The 18,635-nt window shown below is 36.9% G+C and overlaps 1 protein-coding gene and 1 pseudogene across 1 annotated transcript in view; both read left to right on the top strand.

Annotated features, from left to right (window-relative positions):
- NDUFAF2 (NADH:ubiquinone oxidoreductase complex assembly factor 2) overlaps positions 1-18,635 on the top strand; it is a 166,986-nt gene that overhangs the window by 77,972 nt on the left and 70,379 nt on the right. The window lies entirely within an intron of this gene.
- Positions 2,206-12,538, top strand: LOC121040732 (PRELI domain-containing protein 1, mitochondrial-like; annotated as a pseudogene).

Genomic DNA, 18,635 nt, shown 5'->3' with positions numbered 1-18,635 from the left:
GGCACTATTCTTAGCAGTTTATGTATACTAACTAACTTTATCCAGTGATCACATTTTATCTTAGTATCCCTATTTTTTGTGTAGGGAAAGTGAGGTACAAGGAAGTTACATAATACTAAAGAATATAAGCTGGTAAATTTCAGAGCCAGAGAGTCTCCTTCCGTAGTCTATGTTCTTAACCAATTGCCTATACAGTAAAAATATATATATATATATATTAAGTTTATTCAGCGTTTGTTTTTCAGTTTAGTTGGTGTCAGAGCATTCCAAGGCAATCTTACCTGTTTATAGGGACCTGTAAAGTTAGTGCCTCAACTATTGGAAGTGAGGGTTGACCTCAGCCATTTCTGAACTAACTCCTAGTGTGTGCTAGGTGCACACTGCCTGTGGACCTTAGTGTTGCAGTAACCATTTTCCTCTCTTTCTCTGATGTTTCATATTGTTGAAACATGGCAAGCTTGTCTTTGTCAGGTAGGATTATAACCAGCCACAGAGCCCACAGCCTAGAAATGAATCAACCCAACTAGTCCAAGGATAATATGTCATCCATATAGGGCTTCCTGCTGAGATATTTAAGGCTGGGAAAAGTAAAAGGGGGTAAAATGGAGTGTTTCGGTGATGCTCTGAAAGCCTAGAGTTAGCTTAAGTAGCCTTCATCTAAGGGTGTGTACTATCACTATGGTGAAAGCCTTTCTAGCCCTATACCAATGATTTTTATCATCCTTACTTCATGGCAGATAGAATAAAAGAACAGAGAAAATTTACTTCCAAAGCAATTTATTAAACACGAAGTGAAAAAAATCACGAGAGACTTGTTTCTTTTCATATTTTTCCCCTTCAAAATTGCCTTCTTATAGTTGACTAATGAATTCATTTCTCTTTCATATCACAAACTTAAGTGTGTCTCTGAATAAAACCCAGTGTCTGATTTTTTTTAAGTGCTAATATGTACTGGAACTAAGTTCAAAAATTCATCCCTCTTCCCCCCTCCAACCCACCCCCTTCAAATTCATTCGCTTGCTTCTTCCTTCTTTTTACAATTTGGGAAGTTTTGAAATTATGTTTGGATGGCTTTCACTGAGGAGATACGTTTGCTTGTTTATCCATTTTAAATCAAGAAAAAAACACAGGTCAATAATCATATCATTTCTTGGCAAATAACTCAGTTGTCAAATTATTTTCGTGTCCTTGGTTTGGTGCCTACTCATATTAAACTTTTTGAAAGGGAGATTGAGTTTAAAATGTGGTTGCTCTTTAATCAGTAGGTAACCTCGAACAGTTTCAAAGGTATGGATAGTTTCTGTTTTTATGTGAAGTGAAGAATGAGACATTAGAGTTATAAAATTAAGATTCTTGTTGAGTAAGCAAATTTGCCTAAGGATAGGGGTAATGGAAATGCTTGATAATTTGCACTGAGAGGTGAGAGTTGTCACAAGCTGTCTCCCAGGCAACTAACTCTCTTGAAGCCATTATACCTGGGCTGATCACCTTATTTCCTAATCTCAGTAAAGTTCATCTTAATCCTAAACACTTCGGGGCGCCTGGGTGGCTCATTTGGTTAAGTGTCCAACTTCAGCTCAGGTCATGATCTCATGCTTCTGTGGGTTTGAGCCCTATGTCAGGCTCTGCTGACAGATGGGAGCCTAGAGCATGCTTCAGATTCTGTGTCTCCCTCTCTCTCTGCCCCTCCTCTGCTCACACTCTGTCTCTCTCTCTCTCTCTCTCTCTCTCTCTCTGTGTCTCAAAAATAAACATTAAAAAATTTTTTTCAATAAATTTTTTTTCAACGTTTATTTTTTTTTTTTTGGGACAGAGAGAGACAGAGCATGAACGGGGGAGGGGCAGAGAGAGAGGGAGACACAGAATCTGAAACAGGCTCCAGGCTCTGAGCCATCAGCCCAGAGCCCGACGCGGGGCTCGAACTCACGGACCGCGAGATCGTGACCTGGCTGAAGTCGGACGCTTAACTGACTGCGCCACCCAGGCGCCCCTAAATTTTTTTTAATAAATTTAATCCTAACCCCTCAATAAGAATTTTTCCCAAAACATGTTTTTTTCCCCTTGAGATTATAATAGAGAAATGTCATTGCTCATTTTTCTTTGTGATCTAGACATTACTCATCTTTTTGCTAGAAGCAATCAGGCAGTGCAAAATACCATCTTTGAGAATCTAAGAGCACCAAAGTTTGATCATAGTGGATTAGAATGGGTGATTTGAGAGGTGAGTGGTGGCAAAAGAACCCTCACAATCAGGTCCATTTTTTTTAGGCTTTGTGGTTGTGTCTCAAGTTGTTTTTGACACAACATACATGGTAAAATCATCCATCCCTGTCATTTGTGGAAGCCAAGGTATATTAAAAACCAATATTCCTTAATCTCCCAAATTAGGCATTTTGTATTTATACCAGAGTTTTGTATTCTTTGTAATATTTATATATAGAAAGGATTTTAATATGGCAACTTCAAAGACCAAATACATCCTGTGGATTATGGCCTCTATTTATATACTATTTGAGTCAATATATTCATGTAACCTTTTATTTAAAATGGTATAATTAGATCACAAGAGGACATAGCTCACCCTTACTTGGCGTGAAGAGTTTCCTTTAATAAAACCATATTTGAAAAGAAAAATTACTTCCAGGTAAAAATTGGCTTTAGTGCATGTAATTTAGGATCTAATCAAGTACTAAAAAGTTATTTAGGGAATAAGACATTGATTTTTATCTTCCATGAGGGCTAAGCTGTGCTGTTGATGGGAAGTATTCACATTTTTGTCACATAAAGCGTTTTTCTATTTTGGTTGTATATTGGTTGATACCACAAGGTAGTAGAAAATGTATGTGCACAGTCTTTGAAGTCCTATAGACCAAATTAAAATTCCATTTTCCCTACCAACTAATTGTGTGACCTTGACCCAAGTTTATTTTGGGACAATCCTATGTTTCTTCATCTGTAAAATGGGAATAATAATACTAAGCTGCTAAGTGGAGATTAAAAGGAATAATTTAAGAAAACCACCAGGTACCATGCCTTAAACCCTGTATCTATTTGATCCCACAGTTTAACCTGTTTCACCTTATAAATCTCTCTCTGGATTATTGTGGTAGTCTGGTATTCCATTCCTGTCTTCCACTTCACCCTCAAAGTGGCCACCAAAGTGATTCTTTTAAAACACATCTTTGGACCTATTCATCAGCTACATTATTAAATTTGCCAGTGACTCTTTGTTGTGTCAAGGAAAAAGTCCATGTACCTTGTCATGGCATTCTTGGGCTTTCCAAGATCTGATTCCACTATCTCTTTAATCTCTTTGATCCTGCAGGCCTCATAGGTGAGGAATTGGCCAGGTGAGAGGAGCCCTGAATCACAGGCTTGTTGCCTTTGTATATAGTTTTAGTCTGTGTTGGTGGTGCTAGTGGTAAACTATATCTGCTCACATAATCTCCTGTCTTCCTGTTACCAAAAAGTACTTTTCTTGCGGCTTTAATATTAGTAAATTACTTTAGTATTTTATTCCTTCCTATGTTGTTAGACTTGTGTGAGGTTTTAATGCAGTGCCAGTAGCAGAAACTAGCCACAACTCTTCATGTTGTAGCCCTTGTCCTTGGGAATCTTTAAATGCCAAATGCATATGAGGATTTTTTGCTAATTGAGGTAAAACTCGCATAACATAAAATTAACCAGTTTAAAGTATACCATATGGTGGCGTTCAGTACATTCACATTTTTGTGCAATCCTCACCCTTGTCGAGTTCCACAACACTTTTTGAGGATATTTTTAACCTAACGCAGAAAATTTTTGAATGAGTGCTGAAAGAATAAGGCTAAGAATGTTAAGGATTGGCCTGATGATGACCTCCTCTAGTAGGATCTCCCAAGTTTACAAATTCTGTAAATTATATGTATATAAATATTTATTTACATTTATGTAATAAATGACACATAATATAAATTTACCATCTTAACCACTTTTAAATACACATTTCAGTAGAGTTAGGTACATTCACCTCACTGTGCACTAAAGTGCCCAGAAGTCTTTTCATATTGGAAAGCTGAAACTCATCAACTTAACAGTTCCCCTCCTCCCTCTTCAGCCCCTGGCAACCACCATTTTATTTTCTATTTCTATGAATTTGACTGTTCTGGGTACCTCATATAAGCAGAATCATACAGTATTTGTGTTTTTGGCTTTCTGTGACTGGCCTATTTCACTTAGAATGATGTTGCCAAGGTTCTTCCATGTTATGACATGTGTCAGAATTCCCTTCCTGTTTAAGTCTAAAAAATCTTCCATTGTATCTATTTACCACTTTTGTTTATCCATTTATCTGTCACTGGACATTTGAGTTGTTTTCACCTTTGGATGTTGTGAGTAAGCTGCTCTCTGAATGTGGGTGTACTAATGTTTCTTTGAGACACTTCTGTTCTTTCTGTTCTGCCAGAAGTGGAATTGCTCGATCATAGTGTTAATTCTATTTTTAACTTTGAAGACCACCGTATTGTTTTCCATAGAAGCAGCACCATTTTACACTCCTACCAACAGTGCACAAGGGTTCTAATTTGTCCACATCTTGCTAACACTTGTCTCATTTGGGGATTTTTGGTGGGTTTTTTTTTGTTTGTTTGTTTCATTTTGGTTTGTTTTTTATAAGAGCTATCGTCATGAATGTGAGGTAGAGTCATACATTTTAAATTAAACTCTGATACAAAGGGACTTAGGATGAAAAATGTCCAGTCTCATTTAGAGATTGTGGCAAAAGTCTAAATTTGAAAACTTGTGCTATGTGACCCTTTTCTCCTTCACTGTACCCCAAATGACAGGCCTCGAGTAAGACTTATCACAGCTTAAGAAGTCAAGTAGTTAGAAGCAGTAACACTGACTGGCAGTAAGAAATAACTAAGTTATTGTGATGTGGTGGAATCTTTTAAAGTCAGAAAGCCAATCTCAGTAGGACCTATGTAGGTTGAAGTACAGTATACTATGTTACTTATTTATAATTAGCATGAGATCCAAAGAGAAAATGAGTACACAAAGGGTTTTATTTACTAAGGCAAGGAAAAAAAATATGTCATTTAAAAATTATTTTTATTAAAGTGGTCAGACTGGATGGAAATATTTTCTTTTCAAAGCAATTGGCTTCATTTGTCTGAAAATGCTGTCCTATGGATTAGCTGATTTTTCATTGTTGCCAAAAAGGTGACATACTGTTTAAAGTAGCATATATTCAAGTGCCTAGAAACATTTCACCATCTTCTGTGTAAAATCCAATTGTCTTTTTAATTTTCCATTTTCTGGAATGATATCTGAAATCACTGTTTTCCTCCTCCTTTACTTTTATAACTCCTATTCGATGAATAGCTCTTACAGAAAGTTTCCCATTTCTTTATACTCCACAATTCTGGGTCCCTTATTTTTTCCTTTGTGGTATCATGGCAGATAGCATTTTCTCTGTTACACTTACCTCCCTGTATTGTAGTGATTCTTAACCATCTGACCCCCGAGACCACCAGTGTGTCTCAGATCAGAGACAGAGTTGTTGCTATCATGCTGCAAAGTGTACATAGCATACATCTTGGTAAGCCTCTGGGAATGTGAGGCTGTTACATTGTCTGATATGAGTCATCATGAAAAGAAAAATACTGGGACCATTGAACCAGACTGTGACCAACTTGAGCCTTCTTTCATTTACTCCCATGTATAGAGCAGTGTTTGACCTAGGCACTCAGTGTGTGTATGTATACATGTGCTTATATAAATAAATATTTATTGTATTTTTAAAATGTATTTTAAATGTTTGTATGTTTAAAAAAATTTTTTTTAACGTTTATTTATTTTTGAGACAGAGACAGAGCATGAACAGGGGAGGGGCAGAGAGAGAGGGAAACACAGAATCTGAAACAGGCTTCAGGCTCTGAGCTGTCAGCACAGAGCCCAATGCGGGGCTCAAACTCATGGACCGCGAGATCATGACCTGAGCCAAAGTCGGATGCTTAACCGACCAAGCCACCCAGGCGCCCCAAAATGTTTGTATTTTTTAAAATGAGTAAACACTAAGATGAAGAATTTGGATTTTCTTTTTAAGAAAAATATATGCATTGTGGAATTTTAAGTTTTGTATAGGAAGAGTGATAGAGTTGTGATACACTAAAACTGTTATAAAATCATTCTCTTCCTTCTTCCAGAAGAGATACGAGATTGAAGATTCAAAGACAGAGGTATAAAATTGCAGTGAAGGGAACAAGTAAAATCAGGGTGAGGGAAAAGTGGACCCAGATATGAGGCTGTAATGTAAACTACAATTACCTGCACATTTCTCAGAGTGGACTGCAAATGCATCTCTGAGCTTTGTAGCAGCCAACTCAGAAAGAGACAGTCTTCCATCATGTAAATAACTATTGTGAAGGAACAAGACTATTTTTGTTTTGTTTTGTTTTGTTTTCCAAAAAGAAACATAGCCTCATTTTGCTTTTATTCTTTAAAAAATACACATTTCTTTAGGCATCTGGGTGCCTCAGTCAGTTAAGCATCCGACTTTGGCTCAGGTCATGATCTCACAGTTTGTGGGTTTGAGCCCTGCATCAGGCTCTATGCTAACAGCTCAGAGCCTGGAGCCTGCTTCAGATTTTGTGTCTCCCTCTCTCTCTGCCCCATCTCCACTCATGCTTTCTCAAAAATAAATAAACATTAAAACATTTTTTAAATTAATCAATAAGAAAGTACAAAATCTGTTGTTAATTGCCCCACCAGAGATAATTTTGGGCCACACTCCTAACTTCTCAGTAATCCAGAGACAAGAACAGTTGGTAACACAATTTGTGCTAAGTTACATTCCCAACAGCATAAGAACTTCTTAATTTTCCTGCACCCTCTGTAACACGGGGTCACTGTTGGTAATCTTTCTTAGTCCTATAAGAGAAAAATGATACTGTTATTTTTCTGTTATTCTTAGTACTGAAATCTGATGTAACTTCTCCCATAGTTTTTATAGACTTTACGCAATATAATTAACAAGTATCCCTGACGACATCTTTTGATAGATTTGATATGTTTCCTTCTGAAATACTTTTTTACGATAGCTGATTTTTAATTCAGTCACAGTCTTTCTGGGGCCAGTATGATATGGCCTGGTATTCCGTGTCTTTGTTGAATTTTATTTATCCAGCAGTATATTTGTAAAGACTGCTAGCTTTCCACCAAAATCCACTTTCTACTTCTTCATGGACACACAGCTAGACTACATTTAACAAGTTGCCTTTTAAATTAGGTGTGGCTGTATGACCAGGTTTTCTGTAGTGCATTGTAACTGGAAGTATTGTGAGTCACTTCCTGGCCTAATCAGTAAAAATCTCCCTTTGTTTCTCAGTGCTCTTTCTTCTTTCTGGCTGAATGAAATGGCAGTGCTCAGGGAAACCCTGGAAGTCAGCTGTTGAAGATGGCTGTATAGCCTTCAGTCTGAATCCTCATATGACTATGTGGGAAGAACTGGCCTACCTGAGCATCCATCCAGGACTCTTACCTAAGAAAGAAAGAAATTTCTCATTTAAGCTACTTAATTTTGAGTCCATTTGCTACCACAGCTTAGCCTACCCTAATTAATAGAATATTTTAGAAAATATAACTGAACGGAAATTGAATTAGATTCAAGTGCTCAAAATCATGAGGATATGTTGTATCTATCAGATGACTCTACCTACCTTCACATTAGTTTTATTCATATATAGGTTTTCTCCAAACTGTAGAATTTATGGGCCCAGCAGTTTGAAGTCTGTCTGGTCTTTATAACTTAGGATCCTTAGAGGTTGAGAGTCTTTCCTGGATGCTCCAGCAAAATTTGTAGGGAAATGCTGATTGGCCGAGCGGTGTCATGTGCCCAGTCCCTTTTTTGTGATTAAAGGTTTGTAATACTACGTCTAAATTTAGTTCACATTCCCACCTCTAGCTGGAGGGGTAATAGCATCCCCTCAGGCCCACCCACACCCCGCCAATCTCAGTGGACAGAGGAGGATCACAAGGAATGAAATAGTGAATGGTTCCCCAAAGAAAGGATTTCTAAACATAAAGAAAAGACATCAGAATACAGTGTGGTTACAAAGGTTTTTCAGTTAATATAAACATGAAATAAGAGGGGCCTGGATGAGAGTGGTGGTGCAAACATTAAAATAAAAGGAACAGATCAGAGTATATTTTTGGTGTTGAAAAGTTGGCACTGTTAGGGAGGGAGCTAGTAGTAAAGTCAATTTATATTTTAAAAAATAGGCTTAAGAATTTTCACTTGTGGCTCACAGCTCCTCAGGGCAGCGGCTGCTGCTTGGGTGCAGAGGTGAGTGAGCTGTGAGCCTAGCTGGCTTGCACAGAGCCATGGCCCAGCACCACCACCCCACTGCCTCTCATGGCTTTGCATCCCAGATGCAGTGCAGGTGCTGAGTCGCCCCTGCCAGAATGGTGGTGAAGTTTTTCCCCAGGCCAGAGAGTGCTCTGGAGTTCCTGGGACCAAGTGTTCATAGCCTTATGGGAATGGTACCCAAATCCCTATAGCACATGTGTCTTGACAGAAGACACAGTGCACCTGCAGGTGACCTCTGACCAAAAGCTCCTATCCTAGCATCTCCTGACAGAGACCTATAGGGTACCCTGCTGGGCCCAGTGACTGTTTCCTACCAGTGTTGCTCACTCAGTGTACATCCTAGAGGATTCTGTTGTAGAACAGCAGAACCAGACTGACCACACCCAGCTGATGGTGGAGGAGGAGCAATGTATTTGCTGTGTGAATTCTGATAAGAGTGACTGGACTGAAATCCAGCAGGAAGCATGGGTCTCTAGCTTATTTGGTGTCTCTAGAACTGTCCACAATCGTCCGCCTTTTCTTCTTTTGCCAGAAATTTGGCCTTGCCCAGTTCAGAAGTAGTGTGGCTAAGATTGTGAAAGGATTTCAATACATCTTGGAGCTGCACAGTGAGACCCCTTCCAAAACCCTTGGTGAGACAGCCAAGGAAGCCAAGGAGGAGACAAAGGAGAAGGCACTGGCAGCTATAGAGAGCTGGTGCCAGCAAGGCAACCACGAGGCAGCAGCAGTTTGTGTGGCTAGCTCAAGCCCTGATGCAGTAAGTCACCTGACCATCCGGTTCAAATCCTTGTGCCCTTTATACCTTATACTTTATTATCTTTTTAAGTTTATTTATTTTGAGAGAGAGTACATGCACACACGTGTGTTTGTGTGGGCAGGGGAGGGGCAGAGAGAGAGGGAGGGAAAGAATCCCAAGCAGACTCCATGTTGTCAGTGCAGAGCCCAGCACAGGACTCCATCCCAGGAATGGTGAGATCATGACCTAAGGCCACATCAAGAGTCAGATGCTTAACTGACTGAGCCACCAGGTGCCCCACCTTGTACTTTATTAAGTCAACTTCCAGGGAACCTGGGTGGCTCAGTCAGTTAAGTCTCTGACTCTTGATCTCCACTCAAGCCATGATCTCATGGTTCGTGAGATCAAGCCCCATGTAGCTGTTAGCGCAGAGCCTGCTTGGGATTCTCTCTCTCCCTTTCTCTCTCTGCCCCTCCCCTGCTTGCATTCTTTCTCTCTCTCAAAATAAATAAATAAACTTTTTAAAAAAAAAAGATTAAAAAAAAGTCAACTTCCAAAATTTTTTTCTCATTTGTGATATAAAACATAGCATTTGTCAACCTAAACATAAAAATGTAATGTTAAGTATATTCATATTGTAAAAACAACTGAAGTTTTTAAATTAGGAAATGAGTAAAATGATAGTACTATCAAAGGATTTCAGAGATTTGAAAGGAAAAGCAGTAGAAGATAGGGAGAGATGGATTTCATGACTACTGATGGAACAGGAAAGATCATAGTTTTCCAAAGTCTTGGGGAGCCAATAAAATAGTGCTGGAAAGATGATTTGCAAGGCAGGAATATAGTTAACAGTGAGGAGAAGGTCATACACCTAGGCACTGGACATCAGCATTAGACAGGTCTCAGAGTATGGGAATAAGGTCTGTCTTTTTACCAAGAATAGCCTGTGTCCAGGCAGGTAATAACAGTTAGTTATAATATTTATGAGCAGTGATTGGTCTTTCCCTGCCTTAAAAAATTGGACTCAAATTAGGATTTCAGGAGAAATTTCTAGAACTGAGATGCAGGGCATAGACCAAGGGACAAAAACACTTTGCTACTTAATTGGTACCAGCAAGAAAAGTGACTTCATAGTGACCAATTTGCTTGAGCAATCATACATGTTTCTCCTGCTTCAGCACAAAATTTCCTCAAATGGAAACTTACAGGGCTTACCATAAAGATAGGACTTTAAGGATTAGATATTAAAGACACATTACAGGAAGATATAGAACTCTCTATCACAGAAGCATAAGGACATCCAAGTAAAGCATTGCTTCAAATAAAAGTTCATGATTAGAGCTCATTAAGTGATTAGAGTTATAGATGTTGTCCTAGTAGTTTTCATCATAGAGATAAAAGTCAAAATAATTGGAGCTGTTCCCACCTGTATCACTGGTGTAACTTTAATGAGCCACTGCAAAATAGCAATGGACCTTCTCATTATTATCAACAAATATTTGAGTGTTCCCCTGCATGTAGGGCAAGATCCAAATTCCATAGGACAAGGCAGATGTTTATCAACTCTGAAGACGGGAGGGAAATATTTGAAGTATTGCTTTGTATTAGCATTCTTTTATTTGCCTTGGAAGCCACAGTGAAAGACTTAATACTTCTATATGTTTTAGTATTATAACAAGTTTCCAACCTACAAATTACTTGAATTCCAAAAGTTCTATGTAAGCAGCTCGTTTAAATTCAACACATTTTCCATTGAAATTGTGTTATAAGTGGTAGTTAGTTTTCATAATAGTTCACATCCCTTTTAATCCACAGTTCATGTGAATTGCTGCACATTAGCAAAAACACATACTGGTTAGCAATGGAATCAAGAGAGATGCAATAACTCTACAGGTTTTAAAAGGAGAGATGGAGAAAAAATATGTATATCTGTGAGGAAAAAAATTGTTTTCAAATAGATTTCACTCAGCTGAAAAATTTTAGATCATGACCTGAGCATGATCTATTGGATCATCAATAGATAAGCATCATCTATTGGATCCCTTTGCAGCCAATAGATGGTGCTGTTGTCACACAATAGTTGGGTTGCTCTTAATTCTCAAGACAAAGGGAGGTTGTGGGAAGTATATGCAAAGTGGTTTTAAACTGTGTTGTTAAAGGAAGCAGAAAAAAAATAAGAGAGGCAGTATGAACTTGGTTATATGTGGATGATATCGACACATCAGGTTTTGTAGCAAAGAAGGTGACTCTCCTGGTATATTTTCTTAAATTTCTGTGTGAAAATTAGATATAATTGAAAGCACACCTTTTCTTATCCATAATATTTTCTTTGAGATTTAGTTTACTCAATGATTAAAAATAAAGATGGTTGTGAGAATTAAACAAGAAAAAAAGTGTCTAGTAAGTGTCATACATATAATTGTTGCTCAACAAATATGTTTCTGTTTATATCCTAAATGAGTCAGATACAATTAATAAACTACAGTAACATAATGTTATTGATATATTGCAAAATTAGACTAAAATAGAGGCACCTATGTGGCTCAGTCAATGAAGCGTTCACCTCTTGATTTCGGCTCAGGTCATGATCTCATGGGTTCGTGAATTGGAGTCTCATATTGGGTTTTGAGCTGACAGCATGGAGCCTGCTTGGGATTCTCTCTCCCTCTCTCTCTGCCCCTCCCCTGCTTACTCTCTATCTCTCAAAATAAATAAAAATAAACTTAAAAAATAGACTAAAATATGTAATCTCTGGAATCTTATAAAGAAGTGGGAAAGATGTTAAGCTTTGTCATTTATTGCTAAGAATAAAAAATTTTTAAGGCTGATTAGTTCATTCTTTTGTTGGTAAATAACCTGATATGCATTTACCAAGTACACCCTTGAGTAGATGTAATCTACTTTACACACGATATATTTGGAGATACCCGTCTTAAAGTAAGATTACCATTTTGCAGATCTTCACTATTTGTGACTGTAGTCTTAACCTTTTTGAACATTGGTGGAAAATAAGAAATAAGTAGGGAAAAATAGCAGGATGAATGCTCTTTATTGCAACCTTCACAAGCAAAATAGAACCAACCTTTCCTTTTTATGCTTCTATAGCCTTCCTTTTGGTGAAGTCACAGTTTATTAGCATGCCTTTCTGCCAAGAAAACTGAAGCAGAGAGCGTAGGTAAAATTTATGTCATCCAATTTTATTAGTTATTAGCCAAGGTAAAGTTTTATTGTAGAGAAAGTTAAAACTAATGACTAAAATAATGGGATACTATAAATAAATTGCTCTTACTAAAATTACTTTTTCCTTTCGTTTCCTAACTGTCTTTTCATTGCTCAGGTTGGTCTCAGACTACCTCATTTTCTCCCTCTTCCCTAGATCCTCTAGGTTTGACGGGCGGAAGGAAGTAGTTGAGAATGCCTGTCCAGTGAAGGCCTGCTTCCTTGAGGACCTGTGAATCCAAGAATTGTTCCTCTGTCTTTTCTATACAGACATTTTTCTCTCTTCCTAAGGACTTCTTACTCCCAAGTGAGAGAATGATTTCTCGGTCAACTCTTCTTGTCTAAACACTGGAAGCAGACCTTAAGTCATGCTCTAGCCTTAAATCGTAGCTCCACATGTGAATGTGAAGTAGGCCTTGTATTTCCTTGGGCTGTGGAATTGCAGGGAAAATCCTGCATTGTCTTCCACCTGATTACTTAGGAGTTTGTGACAGATTCTTTGATAACTCTGTGACAAACAGGGGTAGAGAAAGAAGCAAAATACATGATGGTCTTTCTGCCATCCATAAGATCTTGGTTTTGTTTAGGGAACCAGTACATGTTCTTGAATGCATTTCACAGTCTCAAAAGGGTGATACTGGGTCTGAATCCAAGATTTTCACAGGGCTCCTTGGAGCTTGAGGAGTGTGAGTAGGTTGCCTTCAGGGAAGGGAAGGGGAGAAAAGATGAAGTGGTATTGTGGACCCCTGCCTCAACTATAGAAGCTCTGCTTTGAACAGTTTCATAAATTCAGCCTCTGCTGAAGATATTTTTAAAGAAAAGAGTTTGAAAATTATTGACCCTTCAACCTCTTAACAGCTGAAACCAATATTATACTCAGGAATCTGGTTCACAATTACTGGGGTAGTTCCTGTTAAGCTGATGAATATCACAGTTCATTAGATGATTATGTGATTTCTTTATCAAAATATATTTCTATTCATTAATGATAAGTAGTGCCTGATGGTAACTAAATTAAACAGATTAATGAAGGGTATTACTAATTTCATGGATTAATAAATAAATATATATATTTTTTAAATTAAGACTAATGCACCGCAAAATGTACTCTATTTATTTTCTCTGAATTAGCCATATTTGAAACTGTCATATAGTCTGTGAATTAGTAGCTAATAGTGCAGTCTGTGACTCTTTTATGATCTTTGATAAAATGACCAAGTATTACTTGATTTCTATAAAACTATTTGGATCTAGAAATCAATCAAATAATCAGTCATATCTTCTATATTTCAAATCTGAAAATAAAGTTTGGGGTAATCCCAAGCTTTACAAGTGATCTAATTTTCTAATTATCTAAATTCTAATAATATTTGCCACTGTTTGTTCATTCTTTTAGTTTCTCTTTTTACCTCCCTATTGATATCCCCATTTGTTCAAGTTAGACTCTCAAAGTGAAAATCAAATACAGTACTTAATTATATTGGTTTATACTTAAGTATGTGCTAATTTTGAGAGGAGAAAATATTATCCCTTTTTAAGGATGAACCAGATTGGAATTTGCTTGCTTTGTATAGTGATTGTCACTAAAAATAAAATGAGTTTTCACATAAATTTCCTCACTGGACTTTTTAAAACCTGGAATTTCCATATGATATATCTTAAAGCATATGTGATTTAGCTAAACATTATTTTATTTTATGTTTTTTATGTATTTATGTATGTATGTATTTATTTATTTTGAGAGAGAGAGTAACTCCAATAAGTTACACATTGGAGGTAATTTAGCCTTACAAATTCTAAAAAAGAATTGTAGAATATATTAGGTGAAAAAAATACTTTGAAAAACTGATTTCCTACACATCAGTCAAAACCTAAAATGGCTGCATGTCTTGTATTTCTTCATGGAATAAACAGTCATGAATCTATCATTTGACTTTTTCCTTTTTAATGTTTACCTTTTTTGGAGCAAATGTAATTACAGCTGTACTTTTTCTCAGGGTTGAAAATTCCTTGCGGTTTGGAAAATAAATGATTTTTACACAAAAATGTTTGATTCCCACAACAATAGGAAGTAAAAGCAGTAAAATGCTAGACATTTCTAGGACCCACATGCTTGATTTGGGGATGCACTCAGAAAACCTATTTAACTTTTTATTGTAAATCATCCTAGATTAATGTAATAGATTATTCAATATATATTTGTTGGCTAAATAACATATTTTTAGAACTTTAAGTTTTTGTTTATATGTAAGATTGTTAGGGAACAATAGATAAGAGTTTGTTGTTCAAGCAGAAAGCACAAGACAAATTTGCATTAGGTACATCTTCTTTTCTTAAATTATGATATTCTTCATATGTACTTTCGGACTTCACTTTTGTAAATTGTATTTATGGCTTTTAAAAATTAATGAAGTCAGATTTAAACAGTTTATTTTGGATTTTCTAAGATAGAAGCAGAGATTCCTTATGGGAAACCGGTAAGTATGGAGAAGCTAATAAGATTTTAGATAATCCATTGAACTAGTTGGCCATTTTACAAATTCTGAAAGCTTATCTGGAAGGCCTCTTTAATTGGTTTTTAAAAAAGTATTACCTGCTGAGTCCTGCTGAGATAGTCATCCATGCTCATATAAATATATGTAGAATATGTCAAATTATAGAATCATCACATTTTCAAGCAGAAATGCCTCATTTGATCACTATAGGAAAATAGTAGCTTATGATTATGAGTAAAATGTTAGTTTTTAACTGGATATCTGTAATGATACTGTACGCAAACTTTGTAAATGCTGATTTTAAAATCTTAAATGGGAAATGCTTAATGGTGGAAGTTAGTAAAAATGCTTAGGTTCAAATTCTAGCTGTACTACTTTAATTGGCTATGTACATTTGAATAAGCTAATCATCCAGTGTCTTTTTTCCTCATCTATAAAAGATGTTTTAAAGGCAAGAGATAATATATGGAGACACATAAATACTTCCTAACATAGCAGGCTCTTAATAAGCAACTTTGGTTGTAATAAGTAATTTTGGTCAAATAATACTTTAAGTCATATGTGAAAATGACTTTAAGCTTAAGAATTCTTAGTACTCTTAACTAAGGTTTTTTTTAATTTACAATGCTTCAGCATAATAAGGTTAAAACTCCCCAAATCTAACCAATAGAGTATGTGGTTCTTGTCTTTCAGTAGCCCTCACTTTCATGTATTATGCACCAACACTTCTAAGCCTCTTGTTGTATGCAAAATTCAGTCTTTTATATATCACCAGACAGACTGATTTAGAAATATCACCTGGTTGCACTGATCACTGCCACTGGGGTAGAGGGCCAGACATGAGTCAGACAGAGAGGATCTTAAACTTGGCCATCTTACCACCATTTCTTCAAGCCAGAGGCTCTTGCCAGGCATCAGAAAAGTCTCAATCTTGTTTATTTGCAGGGGGGAGAGCTATCTCAGAGATGTGTCACCTCAACCCAACCTCTTTTTCCACCCCAAAGTCACCTCCAAATGCATTAGTCTCCTCTTGCACTGTCCCACCTGTGGGAAATATTAGGCTGGAAGTAGACAGATGGTTGGAAACATCACCAAGGCTTATATGTGCTTATGGGTCACAACCAATATAGGCCTCCACCTTTAATTTGGTAATGGTAGAAGAAAATCCTGCCTCCATTGTGATAGATACCTAATGAGTTTTGAAGCTTCAAAATTTAAAAATTAAAGGCTGCCCAAATATCTTCCCTTGCCTATGAGGATGCATTAGGGAAGGAGCAGTGGTCTAGAAAAGGAGAGATGCCTAAGCCTGCTGTTTAATTCTTCAGGAGACTTGGTGTCACCTGCCTGTGACTGGCACCTGTCAAGGGTCTTACCTACAGGGTAACTAAGACCATAGGATGACAATATTTATAGGTACCAAATTAGAAATTATGTAATTCCTAACCCAACCATCTTTTAATATGTAAGTCTTGTTCACCTTTCAGATGTGTAAGAACACCCTATTTGCAGAGGAAAGGGGAATTATTTCCAAATAAAAACAAAACCAAAATCCTCTTCCATTATGGATGCTTACTGGAGCTCGTCTTTATCTTTATGGTTACAAAATGATGGTATTTCAGCTCTGGCCCTTGTTCTATACATTTATTATTCAGCACTGTGGTAAAGCAATAGCTCTTTTATCTCCCCAATTTATTTTTTTATCCATCTATTTATCTATATCTTTTAGTGGTTTGGCTTTATGGATTCCTTTGTTTTCCTAGTAGAACATTTAGTTCTCAAGCATTTTGGTCTCAGGATCTCTTTCACTCTTCACAATTATTGACAGAGCTTTGTTTATAAGATATGTATTAATATTTATATTGAAACTAAAACCAACTTTAATTATTTTAATATTCTTTAAAATTAAAACTAGTAAACCTATTATGTAAAGAAAATATTTTTTGTTGTTTACATAAAGAATATGTATTTTATTTATTTATTTATTTATTCATTCATTCATTCATTCATTCATTCTTTTGAGAGAGAGAGAGAGTGTGCATGCACGTGCCCTGGTAGGGGCAGAGGGAGAGGAAAAGAGAGAATTTTAAGCAGGCTTCACACCTAGGGCAGAGCCTACTGTGGAGCTCAATCTCAGGACCATGAGATCATGACTTAAGCTGGAATCAGGAGTTAGATGCTTAACTGGCTGAGCCACCCAGGCGACCCCCCAAAAATATATTTTTGATCAGAAATAATGATACATACCCAAACAGAAACATTTAGAGAAAGGGGTAGCATTGCTTTATGTTTTACAAATCTCCCTGATGTCTAACTTAATAAAAGATAGCTGGATTTTTTTCATATCTGCTTCTTTATTCAGTCTGTTGATATATCACATACATGTAGCTTCTAGAAAACTCTATGTTCACAAAGAATGGAAGTGAAAAAGGCAAATAATGTTCTTAGTATTGTTACTAAAATAGTGTTGGCCTCTCATTCCCTTTAAAAAGGTAACATATTGTTGGGGTGCCTGGATGGCTCAGTCGGTTGAGCGTCCGACTTTGGCTCAGGTCATGATCTCACAGTTGGTGAGTTCAAGCCCCACATCGGGCTCTGTGCTGACAGCTCAGAGCCTGGAGCCTGCTTCGGATTCTGTGTCTGCCTCCCTCTATCCCTTCCCTGCTCATGCTCTCTTTCTGTCTCTCAAAAATGAATAAACGTTGAAAAAAAAAAAGGTAAAATATTGTCATTTCTGCTATCTTTAAATCCATATACCACTGACCATTATGATCCACTTGGATTCAAACTTTTGTTTTGGCTGGTTTTTAAAAATTTTTTTATTATTATGTTTATTTATTTTGAGAGAGAGAGAGACAGAGTACGAGTGGGGGAGGGGCAGAGAGAGAGGGAGACAGAATCCGAAGCAAGGTTCTAGGCTCTGAGCTGTCAGCACACAGCCTGACAGGGGGCTGGAACCCATGAGTGTGAGATCATGCCCTGAGTCGAAGTCAGACGCTCAACCAACTGAGCCACCCAGGTGCCCCTGTTTTGACTGTTTTATTAAAGCTGTTGTTTTACTATTAATTAAATTAAAGTAATTAAATAAAATTAAAATTGTGCATTGTTTTACATAATAATCCTCACTGAGCACCAGTGTCAATTGTTTATTGTTGTATTAGGACTTATTAAGCCAATACGTGTATTAGATTAATGTTTTTGTTATCAAATTAATTATTTTTTTATTGTTTTTTCAACGTTTATTTATTTTTGGGACAGAGAGAGACAGAGCATGAACGGAGGCAGGGCAGAGAGAGAGGGAGACACAGAATCGGAAACAGGCTCCAGGCTCTGAGCCATCAGCCCAGAGCCTGACGCGGGGCTCGAACTCCAGACCGCGAGATCGTGACCTGGCTGAAGTCGGACGCTCAACCGACTGTGCCACCCAGGCGCCCCTCAAATTAATTTTTAAATGTAAATTAGACCCTAAAGTTTTTACACCTCACCAGGTACTTAAATTTGATCTGTTTGTAAAGATGGAAATTTTTTGCTGTGATAAGTAGGATTATCTTTACAACTATTATATGAAAGCATATTAATACAAATAAGTGTACAATTTGTGTATAATTTCTTACTCAGTGAGAGGGATAGACTTCATTCCCAGTTCTTAAAAATTATGGAAGTAGGACTTATTACAAAGAATGGAGTAGTTTTAAAACAATTTATTTGGGGGCAAGAACTTACATCTGATTACAAAAAACTTATTCAATAAACTAATAGCCTTATTTTGTATATGTAATTTTTTATATATCTTTGATTTTCGCAGCAATTATCAAGGAATTAGCTAAACTAACTCATGTGT

The sequence above is a fragment of the Herpailurus yagouaroundi genome, unplaced genomic scaffold (assembly GCF_014898765.1).
Source record: "Herpailurus yagouaroundi ecotype Mexico unplaced genomic scaffold, PumYag 29, whole genome shotgun sequence".
Classification (NCBI taxonomy): Eukaryota; Metazoa; Chordata; class Mammalia; order Carnivora; family Felidae; genus Herpailurus; species Herpailurus yagouaroundi.
Note: the sequence above shows the minus strand (reverse complement) of the source record. Positions and strands in the feature narration are given on the sequence as shown.